Source organism: Ambystoma mexicanum, chromosome 4q (genome assembly GCF_040938575.1).
Source record: "Ambystoma mexicanum isolate Mex_15411 chromosome 4q, UKY_AmexF1_1, whole genome shotgun sequence".
NCBI lineage: Eukaryota > Metazoa > Chordata > Amphibia > Caudata > Ambystomatidae > Ambystoma > Ambystoma mexicanum.
This window is the reverse complement of record NC_090928.1, coordinates 1,094,186,005-1,094,200,995: the sequence shown is the minus strand read 5'-3', so window position 1 is coordinate 1,094,200,995 and position 14,991 is coordinate 1,094,186,005. Positions and strand designations below refer to the sequence as shown.

The window sequence follows — 14,991 nt, the reverse complement described above, 5'->3', positions numbered from 1 at the left end:
CCAGGTATTGATCCAGGTATTGTCGAAGGTGAAGGTTCTCAGGCTCGGTGAGGGCATAAATTCTACTACAAGGAGGAGTAGATCCAGGTATCAGGTCTATCTGGCAGTCATAAAATCTATGAGGAGGTAGAGAGTTAGCCTGATCCTTCCGGAAAACATCTTGGTATTCTAGGTATTCGGGAGGTAACTGGGGAGTCTCTGAAGAAATTGCGGCCAGTGCAACACCAGGTGGAGGGTGACAAGTAGAGACACATTCTGGAAACTGGACCGTTCTTGCTCGCCAATCGATCAGAGGATTGTGTTTCTCTAACCAAGGTATTCCTAGAATAATCTGAAACTGAGGGGCCTTGATCACATCGAACACGATCTTCTCATGGTGTCCATCTTGACTTACTAGCATCACTTCTTGAGTGGTATGCGTTACTGGCCCGGAGGCTATCTCCGTACCATCCACCGTAGTAATGACGTCCTTTACAGCCTTGGGACACAGAGTTAGATTCATCCTCAAAACTATTTCATGATCCACATAATTGCCAATGGCACCGCTGTCGACGTAAGCTTCAATTGCATGTAATCGATCCGGATTATCAGGGCTAATGAGGACCATAGGTTTCACGAAATGTGAGGTCACGGAACTGGTTTTTACGCTCGGCAAGAGGACCTCTATTCTTGTCGGGCGAGGTCGTTTCCCTGCTCAGAGTTTGTAACTTTGGTAACTGCAGCTCCTACTGCCTTCTTGGCAGGTTTCACCGGACAGTCTCGAAGAAAGTGCCCTGAGTTTCCGCAATATAGGCATAATTGCAACTGTTTCCTCCTTTCCCGCTCCCGTTGTGTTAGAGGACCTTTCAGACCCCCTATTTGCATGGATTCCCCGGAGTCTACTCCTTTGGAAGGAGTTGGCGGTTTGGAAAATACTCGAGCATCAAACTTGGAACGATCGGCCTTCCTGTTCTGCAGCCTGTGATCTATTTGAACGACCAAGTCTATGTAATCCGAACAGTCTTGTGGGGGATTCACTACTTGGGCTAAAACGTCTTTGAGCTCTCCACGTAGACCTCTATAAAACAGCGTAATCCTTTTGTCCTCAGGCCATTGAGTTTCCACTATTAGTCTATTGAAAGATGCAATATAAGCCAAAAGGTCTTCATTACCCTGTCGCAACGAAAGAAGCTCATTGTCCAAGGCCTGTCCCTGTGAATGTCTTGCGAACAGTTTTTCCATACTAAGCTGAAAGGCTTGAAAATCATGGAGAACCGGATCATCTTGATGAACTAGAGGGATCGACCAGTCTGCCGCATTGCCACTAAGGTACGAAAGTACAAAAGCTACTTTAGCTTGATCAGTTGGAAAGGCTGCTAGCCGGCATAAGAAGTGCAACCAGCACTGATTGATAAATACTGCAAACCTCTTTGGGTCACCAGAAAATCGCTCGGGCGGAGCCAGAGGTACATTCCCAGGTAGGTTGATCTGCACTGGATTCATAGAGGATGTTGAAGGAAGATTTGCCCCTGATGCGGGTAATGGGGTCTGTCCGGCTTGTGACTGTAGCACTTGTCTAGCAAGATTGTCTGTTCTCTCCTTGGAAATAATTAGTTCCCTTCTTAGAGCATTCGTTTCCTGACGAGTTGCATGCACTTCTGCCCTTAGTTCCCCAAGTAACCGGGCTAGGGGGTCAGTATCCGAGGTTTCCATAGCGCCTGGGCGAGAGTTTTGCGGTAGTCTTTGCGTTCTGTAACGCTCACCTGATTCTCGCATAGGCGCCGGTCTTGACTGGGCGACTACCGTATCTTCAAAGGTGATGTGTAGCACCCGGTTGGCTCTTTGGGCTGGACCTCTGTGCACTGTATGCCTGACGTGTAGAGTAAGATGTCTGCAGATAGAAAATATGGGGTTAATGAACTGGGGTTATTGGGGTGTCCCTATCTCTTTCCTCTTCTCCTCTCCTGTAGACCCCAAAGGTTAACGCTCTCACCTTAGGTAAGTGAATGCCGAGCTCTCCATCTGCCTCGGGGCAGGGTGCTGTAGCCAGTTTCTTCACTGGATAGGTAGCGCAGGCCTCTTGACTTCAGAGGACTGCTGTCCGTCGTTTACTGCACGAACGGTAAGTTTCGAGTCATTCAGATGTCTTTTTAAAGTCTTTAGTAATGATGTTTCTTGTTTTGCAGGGTTCCGGTGATGGCGGATGACGGGCTGAAGTGAGTTGAAGATGGAGCCCGTGTGATGAATAGAAGCGCCTGGAAGCACGTGAGTAAGCGCTTGTTGCCTGCTTCACGATGCGCTCTAACTGTCTTTTTATTTTGCAGGTACGAGTTCGGAGCGGCTGCAGGGTGCCGGAATACCCACTGGATTAGATGTGGAAAGGAGTAATGGCACGTGAGTATTAAAGTTCCCCAATGTCTTTAAACGCACCTTGTTTTGTCTTTCAGATGCGGATGCAGCGCCGAAGGCCTCCGGAGCGTGCGAAGAGTTGGTAAGCTTTTGTCTTTCAGATGCCGGAATGCAGTATGAAGACCTCCGGAGCGCACGAAGAGTAGGTAAGCCTTTGCCTTTCCGATGCCGGAATGCTAACCTGTTCTTTCTTGTCTTTATAGGTGTTGCTGAAGACTGGATTCAGGATGGTAAGCCTTTGCCTTTCAGATGCCGGAATGCTAACCTGTTCTTTCTTGTCTTTATAGGTGTTGCTGAAGACTGGATTCAGGATGGTAAGCCTTTTTCCTTAGGCCCAGGACTGGATGCAGAAGACACGATGAGCGTCCTGCTGCAGAGGGTGCAGAATAACGCAAAGCAAGATTCATCCACCGGGTGTGGTTTAAATAGCCTCCTGTAGTGCTTAGGTGTCTCCTTCCACAGCCACGCCTAAGTAAGAAAAGAGTTCCTGGTAAGAAAAGAGTTCCTGCCTTCCAGAAGAGTTCCAGTGTTCTAAATCTAGGGAGTGGCTCCAGCCCCACCCAACAGGAAAAGTAGTTCCAAACAGAAGAGGATCAGAGGCTCAACTGGCAGGCAAGTAAGCAGCATGGTCTGCTGCAGGTAAGTCCACCCAAGCATTATGAGCCCTGCGCTTCCAGCGCTGGGACTGGGCATATTTATGAGCCTGGTGCCACTGGCGCCAGGACTGGGTCCAAAAGGTCCCAATTGGGACTGGTTGGCACTCGGAACCTGGGTTATGGATCTGCTTCCAAGGAAGTTGGGAAAACCCTGACCTTTTGGAAGCAGAGATCATGACAAAACGTGGGTCAGAACACTCAACAGTAGTTAGAAAGAACATAGTAAATAGATATGTCTTGTTGGAAGGGGAGTTGAAGGATTCATCTTAAGGCCATGCACTGTAGGAACATTTTTATCCCCAGGGTTGATCACTTTGATTACTTGGGCGTGTCGTTCTCAGCAAACATGAGTGTGATGGCCCATGTAAATAAACAGGCAATGCGGTCCAAGCAGGCTCTGGGTGCGGTCTCTAGGGACATGTACATGTTTAAAGAAAAGCCAACAGCCCCCTTGCTTGGGTTGTACAAGGGAAAAGCAGCTTTGGTTGCTAAATGTGGGATGGAGCTGTGGGGTTATTCCAATGCTAACACGGTCCACATCTTGGGGAACCAATTCCTGAAAAACCTGTTGGGCCTCCCAACTTCTGCTCCTAATTTCAGAGTGTTGATGGAATTGGGTTGCACTCCATTTAGTGATACGAGCTCCATGCAGCCAGTACTACACTGGCTCATACTATGAGGCAATAGTAGGACACGGGAGATAAGATCCCGTGGTTGGCCAATATCAGGAAGCAGCTGAAGGGGATGAACTGTATACATCTGTATCCACCCAGTAGTGTACTCTCCACGGGAAAAATCAATCAATGGACTGCTTGTTTCTATGAGGCAGTGCACATGGATAGAGAACGCAGGGACATTATGAAACCAAAGAAATCGAGGATTAATGACCGTCATGTCTCTGGGAGTTCAGTATAACTTACTATGGGCAGAATACCCTAAGGATCGTGTACTTGTATCTAGGGCAATCTTTAACTGCATCCCACTGAAGGCTGTGGTGGCAGCATGGGCCGGGGTGGGTGCAGATAGATCTTGCACCATATGATGACTTGGAACATCCGATTCTCTTTTGCCCTGCAAACGTGCAGGCGAGAAAACGGATCATACATCCACTACTATGGGAAATGGGTGATGTGCAATATTGGCCAGCCCTAAGTTACTTGTTATGGGTAAATTCACCACAAGTTGGCTGGTCGTTACTTTCGTTCTTAAAAATAGCTCTCTGTCAAAGGAAAAGACTGCTTAATACACCACCCTCATAATGTGTTTCTATATATTGATCAATTTACTGAACTTTTTTTCTTCTCTGTCTCCTCTGTGGTCCTGACATGGCATGTTTTTATTATGATCTAATTGTATGTATTTTGCAAAGGTTTTATGGATTGTTTTTATAAGCAAATCCGAATAAACTTGATGATGATATATTTGCAATTAATCTAGTTGTTTTGAAACAACAGTAAGCCATTGCCATATTGTCTTAGATGTGGTGTCACTTATTTGCCATTAGTTCCGATTTTTGGAGAGACAATTAAGACATTGACGTCTTATTCAGGACGATGTAAATGTGCATGTCTGTGTAAACTTTATTGACCGCCTTCATCAGGACCATTAATTCTCAATAAAACATAAATGTTGATGGGGCTAACCCTTGAAATGTTGGGAGAGGCAATAACTTCAAGGGTGAAGGGGGAGGGGTAAACATATTTGTGTGGGGGCAACTAACTTCTTTACGCATTCTAATGAGACTATTCTAGTGCAGCTTCAATGTTACAAGCAGTTAACTCTTCATTTAAGTCTGAAAGCACCCACTTATGGACTGCGTGTGAGAAATAACAGTCTCCAGTCTCCTCTCACTACCCTTCCAATCACTCCACTGGCATGCAAGTACTAAACCCACATCACAATTTCAACTGCCTAATAACCAACATTGAAATGCTTTACGTTATCGTAATGATAATCCATCTCCGGGCTAAGCAGATATGATATGTTGTACTAGTGACTAGAGAAGCATGTTGGTGCAGCCAGTCTAGTCATTTCTTAGTTTGGCCTAAACTCTTTTCAACTGGGCATCTCTGATAAAGCAGTATTGCTAAGTGTAATTACCTGGCTAGACTGGCATATGGGTGTTGCCAGTCTAGCCATTTCGTACTGTGGCATTGTATATTTTTTTGGGCATCTGTGATAAGACAACCATGATAAGTGTTATTGCTTCGACTGGCATTTTGGTGCAACCAGTCTAGCTATGTCGAAATGTGGCCTGGGATTCTTTACTGTAATATATTATTACATGTCTATACTGGTCTATAATGTGAAGACAGTTGGACATGTTTTCATTGTGGCATGACATTTCTAATAGCAAAGCATTACATTAATTAAAGCATTATTGTTCCTGTGCACTGTTGGTGACTTCATGTATTGGATTATTGGATTGGTGTTACCCTACAAAACGATTCCAAATGATCTGGCTTTTTAGCTAATTGTTCTCAGAAAGTGTGCTGTTTAATGCATTAAACACATATATATATGAAAGGGGATGCATGTGTGCATGTGTGTAAGGCCCTGGGAGACTGTGGATCACTGGAGAATTGGTGCCACATCCTTTATTGACTTTGCATGTTTAACTGGTATTTACGGGCAGAGCCAAATTCATGTGTGTCATTTAGATTGGCATTTTGGTGCAGTCAGTCTAGCTGCTTACTCTGGTATGACATTTATTACTCGCCATCTTTTAAAAAGCAAGCATGATTAGTATTGTTACCTTGCTAGACTGATGTTTAGGTGTAGCGTCCTGTATAATTATGACTGTAGCATGACTTTGTATTAACTGAGCATCTATGATGAAACAAGCATGACTGGCTTACATTGGAACCAGTATGGACAGGTTTTCATATTGTGACATGCCATTTTTCTTGGCGAAAACAACAGGAGTATGTTCTTACATAGGAGTACTGGCATCTAATGGAGACAACTGGAGAATAGGTGTACACTGTGCCAGGGAGTATGTCAGGAATTTGCTGTGTCAGCACCTTACAAATGCCCAATAAATAAATAAAAATAAATGGTGAGCCTGAGCATGGTGAAGTCATGCCCAAGAAAAAATAAACAGATGGAAAGCCCTTTCTACTTACGTTCCTAGGACCCTAACAACATTTGGGAGTGGTTGTCTGTCAGAAATCCGAATTTGCCAAGTTTGAAAAAGCTCCCTGAAAAGTGAGCAAACTCACATTTTGGGGATTCCTTCTTTATGTAATGGTTACCAAACCCTAGGCTTGTGCTTGTATGCAACATTCTTAAGGCCTGTGACTTAGCCATGGTCAGACTTGTAAGCCTTTCACAGTGCCATGGTGAGCTAATGCATGTAGAATCCATGCCCAAGAAAACACAGCAAAGCCCCTCTACTTACTCCCCTATGCCTCTACTTACTCCTCATAGCCCTGAACAGACAGGTTCTATAGATTGGAAATGTGGATAGTAAGATCTTGAACCTATGTTCCCAGATGCTCAAAATCCACAATCTATTCTGTAAGTTTACAATCATTCGACTAATAAAATATTATGTAGGAAAAGTGGTACCTTCCTTGCTTTTTGGCGTGGAATGTAATCCCCAAAGTTTTGGAATTGAGTGTCACAAATTAGAATCAAAACTGTGGAAAAGAACGTTGAATCTCCCTAATTCGGTTCCTATAGTCTCCATTTGTTACGAATTCGGATTGACATAGCTCCTGGCATGGATGGAATGGAGATGGGTGCCTGCATATAGACTGGCACTTGAGCCCCCTCCATGTTCTATCTATGTAGATGTGGTGGTACAACTTCGGAAGGGGGATAATAGTTTTCTAAATACTTTGAGGGACAGATCAAATTAGATGTTATCCTCAGCAGACTCTGATGTTGATCAGAACGATAAAGAGGTTGAAGGTACTAAAATGAGCATCCTCCCTCTCAGTGTTCGACAAACCTCTAGCTTTTTTGCCCTCCTATCTGAGGAAGTCGCCGGATCCAAGTATGAGGGCTGACTTCCTCAGATTTAGATTGAACATCCTGCCAACTTTAGAAATCCTCAATTCAGAGATAGGGAAGCATTTCCTAAGGACATCTGTCAGCAATGAGATCTGGAGCTAAAGCAGACAACCCAGCAATTGCTGATTAGCTGTCCAGCGACCTGGGCCCTAAGGGTGCTTAGATTGGGGAGATTTGGCAACAGTACCGATTCCTTGGAATCTCCCATGTTCTGGGAAAGATTATCATTGGGTAATGAACTGTTCCTTACAACTCAAGTGGAGAACATTTTGAGGCTTCTAAAACTTACTAATATGAGTGATTCCTATTAGAGGAGGGGAAGTGAGAGGAGGAAGAGGTAAGGGGACTGGAGAGGTCGGACGACTCATTTAGGTAGAACTATCAAGTGTTCGCAGGCAGTTATCAGTAGTAAGCATGGGTTCATTCTTTTTTTTGTTTTATGAGTCTTAATGATTATTAGAGAATGTAATGTGGGATATTGGACATTTTTCTTCTTTGCTGTTCTTCCTGCCCACTGAACATAAGGGTTGTATGCTGGTTATTAGTGAATTGAATTGTTGTTTTTGGTTTTCCCTTTTCTTTCTTTTTCTATCGTTGGTCTTCTCCTCTTTTCATTCTTTTCCGTTTTACTTGTTTAATCCTTCTCATCTCTTGCATTTTTCTTTTCTTTTCGTTCTTCTTTTCACTATCTCCTTTATGTTTTCTTCTCCTGTACTCATTGTAATTGGAAAATAGTTTTTTTATGAATGTATTTATTTTTCATACTTGTGTAAAAAGTCATTACCTATCTTGGCTAAATCACAATAAATAAAAACAAAAATAAAAAAAATAGATGGAAAGCTGGAAGGAAATATGGGCATATTTAGCTAAGGATCGGATTTTGACCAGGGCTTCCTTGGGGGCAGAGGCCCCACTGCCTCCTTCCAAGAGGGTCCTGAGCCCTGCTAGGGCCTTTAAGTTAATGGTTATATTGGTGTGTGAGGCAGGAATTCTCCTAGGCTGAGGCTGTGTGCTTATGGGAGTGTATTTACATAATACAGCTTTGACTAGCATTCCCAACCTGGGCTGCAGTTACTGTGGCCTGTTAATGGAGGGCATCATGTGAGTGCTATGACAAAACAGTGCTCTAGTTAACAGATTAGATTTATATGCCCACATCCAAGCCTGTGTCTCTGCAGCATCGAGCGACTCAGCCAAACTATGTACAATCTGCAAGGAGCTGGCCAATCCTGCTGCAGTCTCAACCTCTCCAGTACCCTCCCAGGTCCTCTGCATGGCCTTGGCTTTCATTTCATCTCTAAAACTCAGGACATCCTGTCCTCTCTCTCTTCCTCTCCCCCTATTCCCTGCTCTTCCTCTGGCCCTTCTATGGCCACCCCTCGTCCCCCGTCTCTGCCTTTCACCTGTTCTCCCCTGACAAGGTTTCTAGACAAGTCCAATCTATGAAAGTCTCGTCAAAACAGGTTCTCTCCTGTTCCTCTAAAATCATCAAGGATCACATTGACACCCTGGCTCCTGCTTTGGCCGACTTCTGCGATCACTCCTTTGCCACTGGAGATTTCCCTTTACCCCTGAAGCACTCCCTTGGACACCCTCTTCTTAAGAAACCCTCTGCTGACCTGTCCTGCCCAGCTATCGGCCAATCTCAATCACTCCTTTCCTGGGCAAACTCCTTGATAATCTGGCCATCTCCCAGCTTAATATCCACACTGAATCTGTTGGTTGTCTCCATGATCATCAGTCTGGCTTCAGAGCTGCCAGAAGAACGGAAACTGCTCTCCTGAACATCTGTGAAGACCTGCTTTCCAACTTCTATTCTAACAGCCCCTGTGTTCTCATCTTGCTTGATCTCTCTTCTGCCTTTGACACAGTGAACCATGTCATCTTGCTCAACCGTCTCCTTGATAACCTGGGTATCACCGATCAGGCACTGGCTCCCAGTGGCTGCGAGGATTAAGTTCAAAACCCTCTGCATTGTCCACAAGGCCTTCCGGAGCCTGGGGCCAAAATACCTTCAACTCTCTCTTCCTAAATATATTCCTTCTCAAGCCCTTCTCTCATCCACCTCCAACTCCCTCAGGGTCAGTCGCTTTTCCAAGCAACAAGTTGGAGGTAGATCTCTTTCCTCGGCTGGGGCCTCCCTCTGGAACAGCCTCCCTGCCTCCCTAAAACTTGAGGAGAACCATGTCCAGTTCTGGAAGCGCCTCAAGACCTTCCTCTTTGCTTCTGCTTTCTCTCCTCCTCTCCCCTGCTGAAGTCCTAGCTGAAACTGAAATTGCACTGGTCACCTGGCTAACCTCTGTTCTCGGGCCCAGGTCCCTCCCCGCCAGTTGCACACCTGCACTGCCCCCCTGGTAATCCCCTGCACCCGGGGGCTGTTCTCTGTATCCCTACAGCCCCCTACCAGCACCTGACATTTGATGTCTGGACCTACCCCGGCACTTGCCACCACTTGGCTGCACTTCTTATTTATTGTATTTATTGTTTTTTATTTATTTTTCTGTTATCCTATGTACCGCACTGCCCCCTCCCTATTCCCCTCACACTTTTCCCTTCCCCCTCCCCTTGCACTTGCGCGATCTCTATGTCAACTGTCCTAGTAGGATCATTGTCTCTGTCCTCCCTTTGTTCCCCCTCCGTTGCCTCGTTGCACCTTGAAACGCTTGTTTATAGGCGCGGTATAAATGCCATATCATATGTCTATCCTTCTAGTTTTACTTGTTTTTTTGCATGCTTCAAAGGAGCTTGGAAATTTGTCATTTAAAGCAATACATTAATGAAACCTCAACAAAATTATAAAATGACATAACCAGCTAGTACCAAAGGAAACCAGCATCATATGATGTCCTCTCTGCCCCCCATAAGGAGTGAATGAGTACATGAAATAGCACTCAGGTAGATGCTAGTGAACGTGCATTTATATTTGGGACAAGAACAGACTGATTGCAGCGGAACAATACACGCAACATGTTTCTAAAGCTTAAAACATGACATGGCGTAGCATAGCATAACAAAGCCTGAGTGTAGCACTTCAAAACAGGGCAGGGCAAAGATACCATAGCTCAGTGCAGGCACATAGCAAAACATGCCCTTGCTAATCATGCCACACAAATAATGATACAATTTGGCAAACATGGCATCGCAAATGTAGCCTGTCGGGCACACAGAAATGCACACACACAGTGAAGTGCAATTCCTGTAGTAATTGGAGGATCCTCTTTAAAAACACGCTTGAAGTGGTAGCCTAAAATGCCTTTTAGGGTGAATCCAGATTGCATAAGACTAAAGCAGGACACAGTATCTACGAGCACTTTGAGTTAAGGATGCTTATTGTTTGCCATGCGCCTCAAGTCAGTATAAACTGCCTACATGCTGGATTATAGCCACCTATGTTATTTCAATGTAATAATGTTAATTAATTACATTTCTCATCAAGCAATGGAAGGAGCTTTGACATGTTTATATCTTGGTATAAAGCAACCATTTTCTTCTAAAAATTGTGAAGGAACAAGCATTTTTAGAATGTAAAAGATGCTAAATGACAGATACATCTGCAAATTGCAGATATTCATCAAACTGATAACTTTCATTTGAGACACCATATTGAATGTTCACTAAGGGCCTATGCAAACGACACTTAGCTTATAAGAAATGTTTTAGAAATACTGAGCTGGGTTTACGGCAAGCAACTCGCAAAGGTTCACTTATATTAAAACATTCCTTTCCAGCTACACATCGCTTTATCTTAGGTGTGTCCCCCATAATTCTTTTGTATGCCTCAGAGATTAGCATATTTACAACAGGGGTAATCATATGTTAGAATTCTTTATATCCAATGACGCCTCTATATTTACATATATGCATTCAGCAATCATCTGACAAACCTTTGAGCTTGCTGGGGACATTTTAATTGCAAAATCAATATTGGGGCCTTGTACTATGTGTGTCTTTCAAATGTATACAACTGTTGAGTAAGCTCTGCACACATGTTGAGGCAATTGCAGATTAGCATATGTTTTGTGAAGCTGTCATCCAATATCGAAAAATAAACCCCAATTTCTTTTATCTTTGCAGGTGGCATGTCGATGAAGCTGTGACAAATTATTGGCTCAAATAGTTCTGCCTGGATGTATATTTATTCCTAAAAGGAGATCAAGGAAGCCTACATGAAACATGTTCTAAAAATAAATTAGTTGAATGGTCAATATGTAGGTCTAGATGCAGATTGAGGAAGAACTAATGTTCCCTATGGGACTGGATCATTGTCAAATGTGATTGTGATCAAAATCTAGTTGAGCATTTATTTATCTGACATAAATGAGGAGCCAGCCAACACCTTATACGTAGAGTGTATCCTGGGCGTGTTAATAACTCAAGGCATGTCAAGGCAGGCAAATTAATATTAAACAGAAAATACAATGTATAATAAAGCAGATTTGTGTAGACTGTTCCCTATTTCTATAAGTAAATGAGTCTGACCATCATGATGGACATTCCACTAGATCATTTTGGAACCTAAGAGGTACTGGACGTTGCTGTACATCCACCCAGCAAACATCAGAAAACTAACAAAAATAATTTAAAAAATACACATCAATACCCAGCCCCAAAATGCAATTGGAGGCACCTAGAATGATCTCCAAAACCGATCAAAGAATGTCCAAACCGATATGCCACGAATGAATGCAGAAGACAACATGTGTATTGATGAAACGGAAATTCCGAAAGGGTGAATATATGTGATGATTGCACAAGTTGTGTTAATGAGGAGACACCTTATCTCTTTTAGCCACTGGATGTTGACATCACTGTCTCCAAGAATGCTAACCAGTAGCTAATATAAGCTAATATAAGGAAAGTGAAATGTAAAAGTATAGACCAGGAACAATACTGAAATAGAAGTGCTATATTGAAAACCCTTACCTAAAATATAAGAACTCAAAGGCTTTGGGATTCAGTGCTACCTGTATACAGTCATGTCACCAAAATAAGCAGGAAGCATTATTGAATGTTTTCATTCTTTTATTTTTAATTCACCTTTACAAGAACACAAGAAACATTTGCAATGATTTTAGCTGTATATGAAAATGATAAAATAATTAAAAAACATGAAAAATACTGTGAAGATGGTCTGCAAATCCACCAGGTGTCTGTAGATGTTAGAGTGTTTACATTGATTGTCTTTAATCATGTTTGTTTGTAGCCTCACATTTTAATATGTGTGTATATGATGATGTTTCTTTTACACCTCCTTTGCAAAGTTATTATATTTGTACTGCAACTTTTCACTTCACATCTGTATCATTCTTTTTTGTATAATTAATATTTTTTCCAATAAAGAAATAAATACAAAAACACAGAAAGCATGGAAGCTGAGTGACATGGTTAATAGACGTATCTATACCATACTTCTGGAATTTAAGTCAATGTGAATTCTCATTTCCTTTTCAACTCTGTTAATAATCTCTTAATATATTCTATTAAATGTAGTTGGTTGTATTCATCAAATATTTTTAATAATATTACTTGTAGTTTTGAAACGTCATGACATAATGAAAGTCATGTGTGTGAGAATTTAATATGCGGTTCTGATGCATTTTACCTTGACCATGTGCAAAGGTGAAACATATAAAACACATTTCCATAACTAATTGTCGGGGTGATTTTCCTGGGGGCCGGCAGAGCCGTCCGCCGACCTCCGGGGCTGGGGAGGCCCCAACTCCTCCCGCGTCCCAAAAGGAGTATGAGACACACCCAAGATAATAACTGCTGTTTATTAGAGTAACGGCAGGGATACGCTCAGACCGTATGCATCCGGAGAGGCTCTCGTCATTAGTGGGGCTGGCAGGCCCTTTTTACAGCAGTATGACGCGCTACTTGCGTCACCTGGGAAGAATCGTCACAAAACCTAACGCCACTTCGGGTTGGTCCCCCCAGTGGTAGGGTTATTTTAGGTGCCTATGGAAGGAAATATTAGTGGATAGGGACGGGTCAGGTGGTACACTTGGGCTGTCCCTAACAGTTGCTACACCTAAATTGTTACAAGGGGACACTTGGTGATTGGCTAAGGGTAATGGCGTCAGTGATGAGCCCCTTGGATTCTGATTGGTTCTCCCGCGAGCCCCCAAGCCTGGAACCATCGCCGTTCCCAGCTCGTGGTGTACCTGGCGGTGGCAACAATGTGCAACTATATGTTTGTGGTGGACAATGGACAGGTCTGCTTAAGGTCTGGTGCTCATGTCTTTCCCAGCGCTGTAGATGTCCAACTTGCTGCTTCGTTGTTGCAGATTGTGTCCCAGACGTGGGACCCTGGCGACTTTCCTGTCTGGCGAGCTTGGCATCTTGTCAATTCGGCTTGGTCACGTGTGGGGAGATCGTAGCTGGAGCAGAATTATTAGCATTAGATTTGTGTTTTTCGGCTCTGAGGACTTGGCACCGGCAGGTGTAACCTTGGAGCTGGGAGCGCGGCATGTGGGTTGCAACATCGCGGCCTTGGCTGTGAGCTCTCGTTGGGGGCTCGTTCTGTATGGTCAGCACTTGCATTTCGTCTTGGGATGATTTTCATCTGCGAGGCTCCTGCCTGGGGACTCTTGCTTGAGGCCTCCTTGGGCCTAGTTTCTGAGTGGCGGTACATAACCCATAATATGGGGGTCGCGGGGCGACAGAGTGTCACAAGCAGTATTAGGTATACATGGTGTCATCTTCATAGGGATAGGTAGCAGGAAAGCATCAGCAAGCATATACACGAGCTCTTCAGGTGTCTTGCGTTTCTGCGGTGCTGTAGAAGGCCTATGTGATAAATAACAACGATGCATGTCCGTGGGTATGTGAGTCCGCTATGTCATAGCACTAAGTATGTTCTTCGTGTGGGTTGGTGTGTGAGTGACCAGGGTGCATGGTGGCACAAGTGTTCTTGTCTGTTGGCTATGTCGTCATGGCATCTCTAACGATAACGATTTTCGTAGTTGGTGTCTAATCGAGCTGGTCCATGGCGCAGGCGTCGGCTTGACCAGGTGTACTAGTGGGCATGCTCCTTATACGTGTATGCCTTTGAAACAGGATACTTTGTCATCTGGTAAGGAAGAGGTTTGGTCGAACTCCTCTCGCGGAGGGTGCTTAGGCCGTGATCCCCTAGGCCATGGTCTGGATGAGACTGGGGGGAGGGTATTTTCCCATTCTCCCATTTCAGTCCCCCCTCTGGTTGACTTTTCGGCCACAAAATTATCCTTTTTCTTATCTCCACGTACTCTCCATATTTTTGTTATTCCAGCCAGGTGTCCATAGTGGTTGACATGATTTTCAAATGACCAATACATATAAACACAGCCACCACCGGGTTTGCAATAGACCCACTTTCCAACATAGCTCTTTGGGTTCCTTAGGTTCTCTACCTTCACAGATGGCGTGTTCAAGGATGTTTCTAGTATTTGCTTGCGCAACCTTTCTCGTTCCTCTATAATTATGTCTGTGTTCTTGTCGGTGGTCAGTCAAAAGGCCGAAAACATAATACTGAATGACAAAAATCTCGAAAAAAAAAATATCGAATTATTTATTTATTTATTTATATGTGTTTTTGGGGTCATGTAAGTAAAAAAAAAGGGTTAAAATAAAAAAGAAATAGAAAAAAGGGGGGTTGGGGAGGGAATGGAGGGAACCCCCCGGGAACCCCCCCATTTCGAGAAAAAAACGTCATAAAAAAAAATTCGATATTTTTTTTTCGGCCTTTTGTTTTCGAGATTTTTTTTTTGCGATTTTTTTATTCGGTATTATCACTATAAACCGTTCTTGTCATCTTCGGCTGGTAGTAAGGCATGCATGCTGACCATTTCCATCATTTCATCTGTTGTACGTGCTGTCCATAACCTCATTCCCATCAACACAGCCATTCCCAGTATTATGCACCCAGCTATTATTTTTAGTCCATCTGACA

At 43.7% G+C, this 14,991-nt stretch overlaps 1 protein-coding gene across 2 annotated transcripts in view; it reads left to right on the top strand.

Annotated features, from left to right (window-relative positions):
- Nucleotides 1–12,424, top strand: part of LOC138468205 (calpain-13-like) — a 606,636-nt gene extending 594,212 nt beyond the window's left edge. For both annotated transcript variants that reach the window (XM_069608666.1, XM_069608665.1), the window contains exon 25: nt 11,136–12,424. The gene's annotated coding sequence lies outside the window, so the exon portion shown is untranslated. The remainder of the gene's footprint in view (nt 1–11,135) is intronic.
- The last annotated feature ends 2,567 nt before the right edge of the window (nt 12,425–14,991 follow it).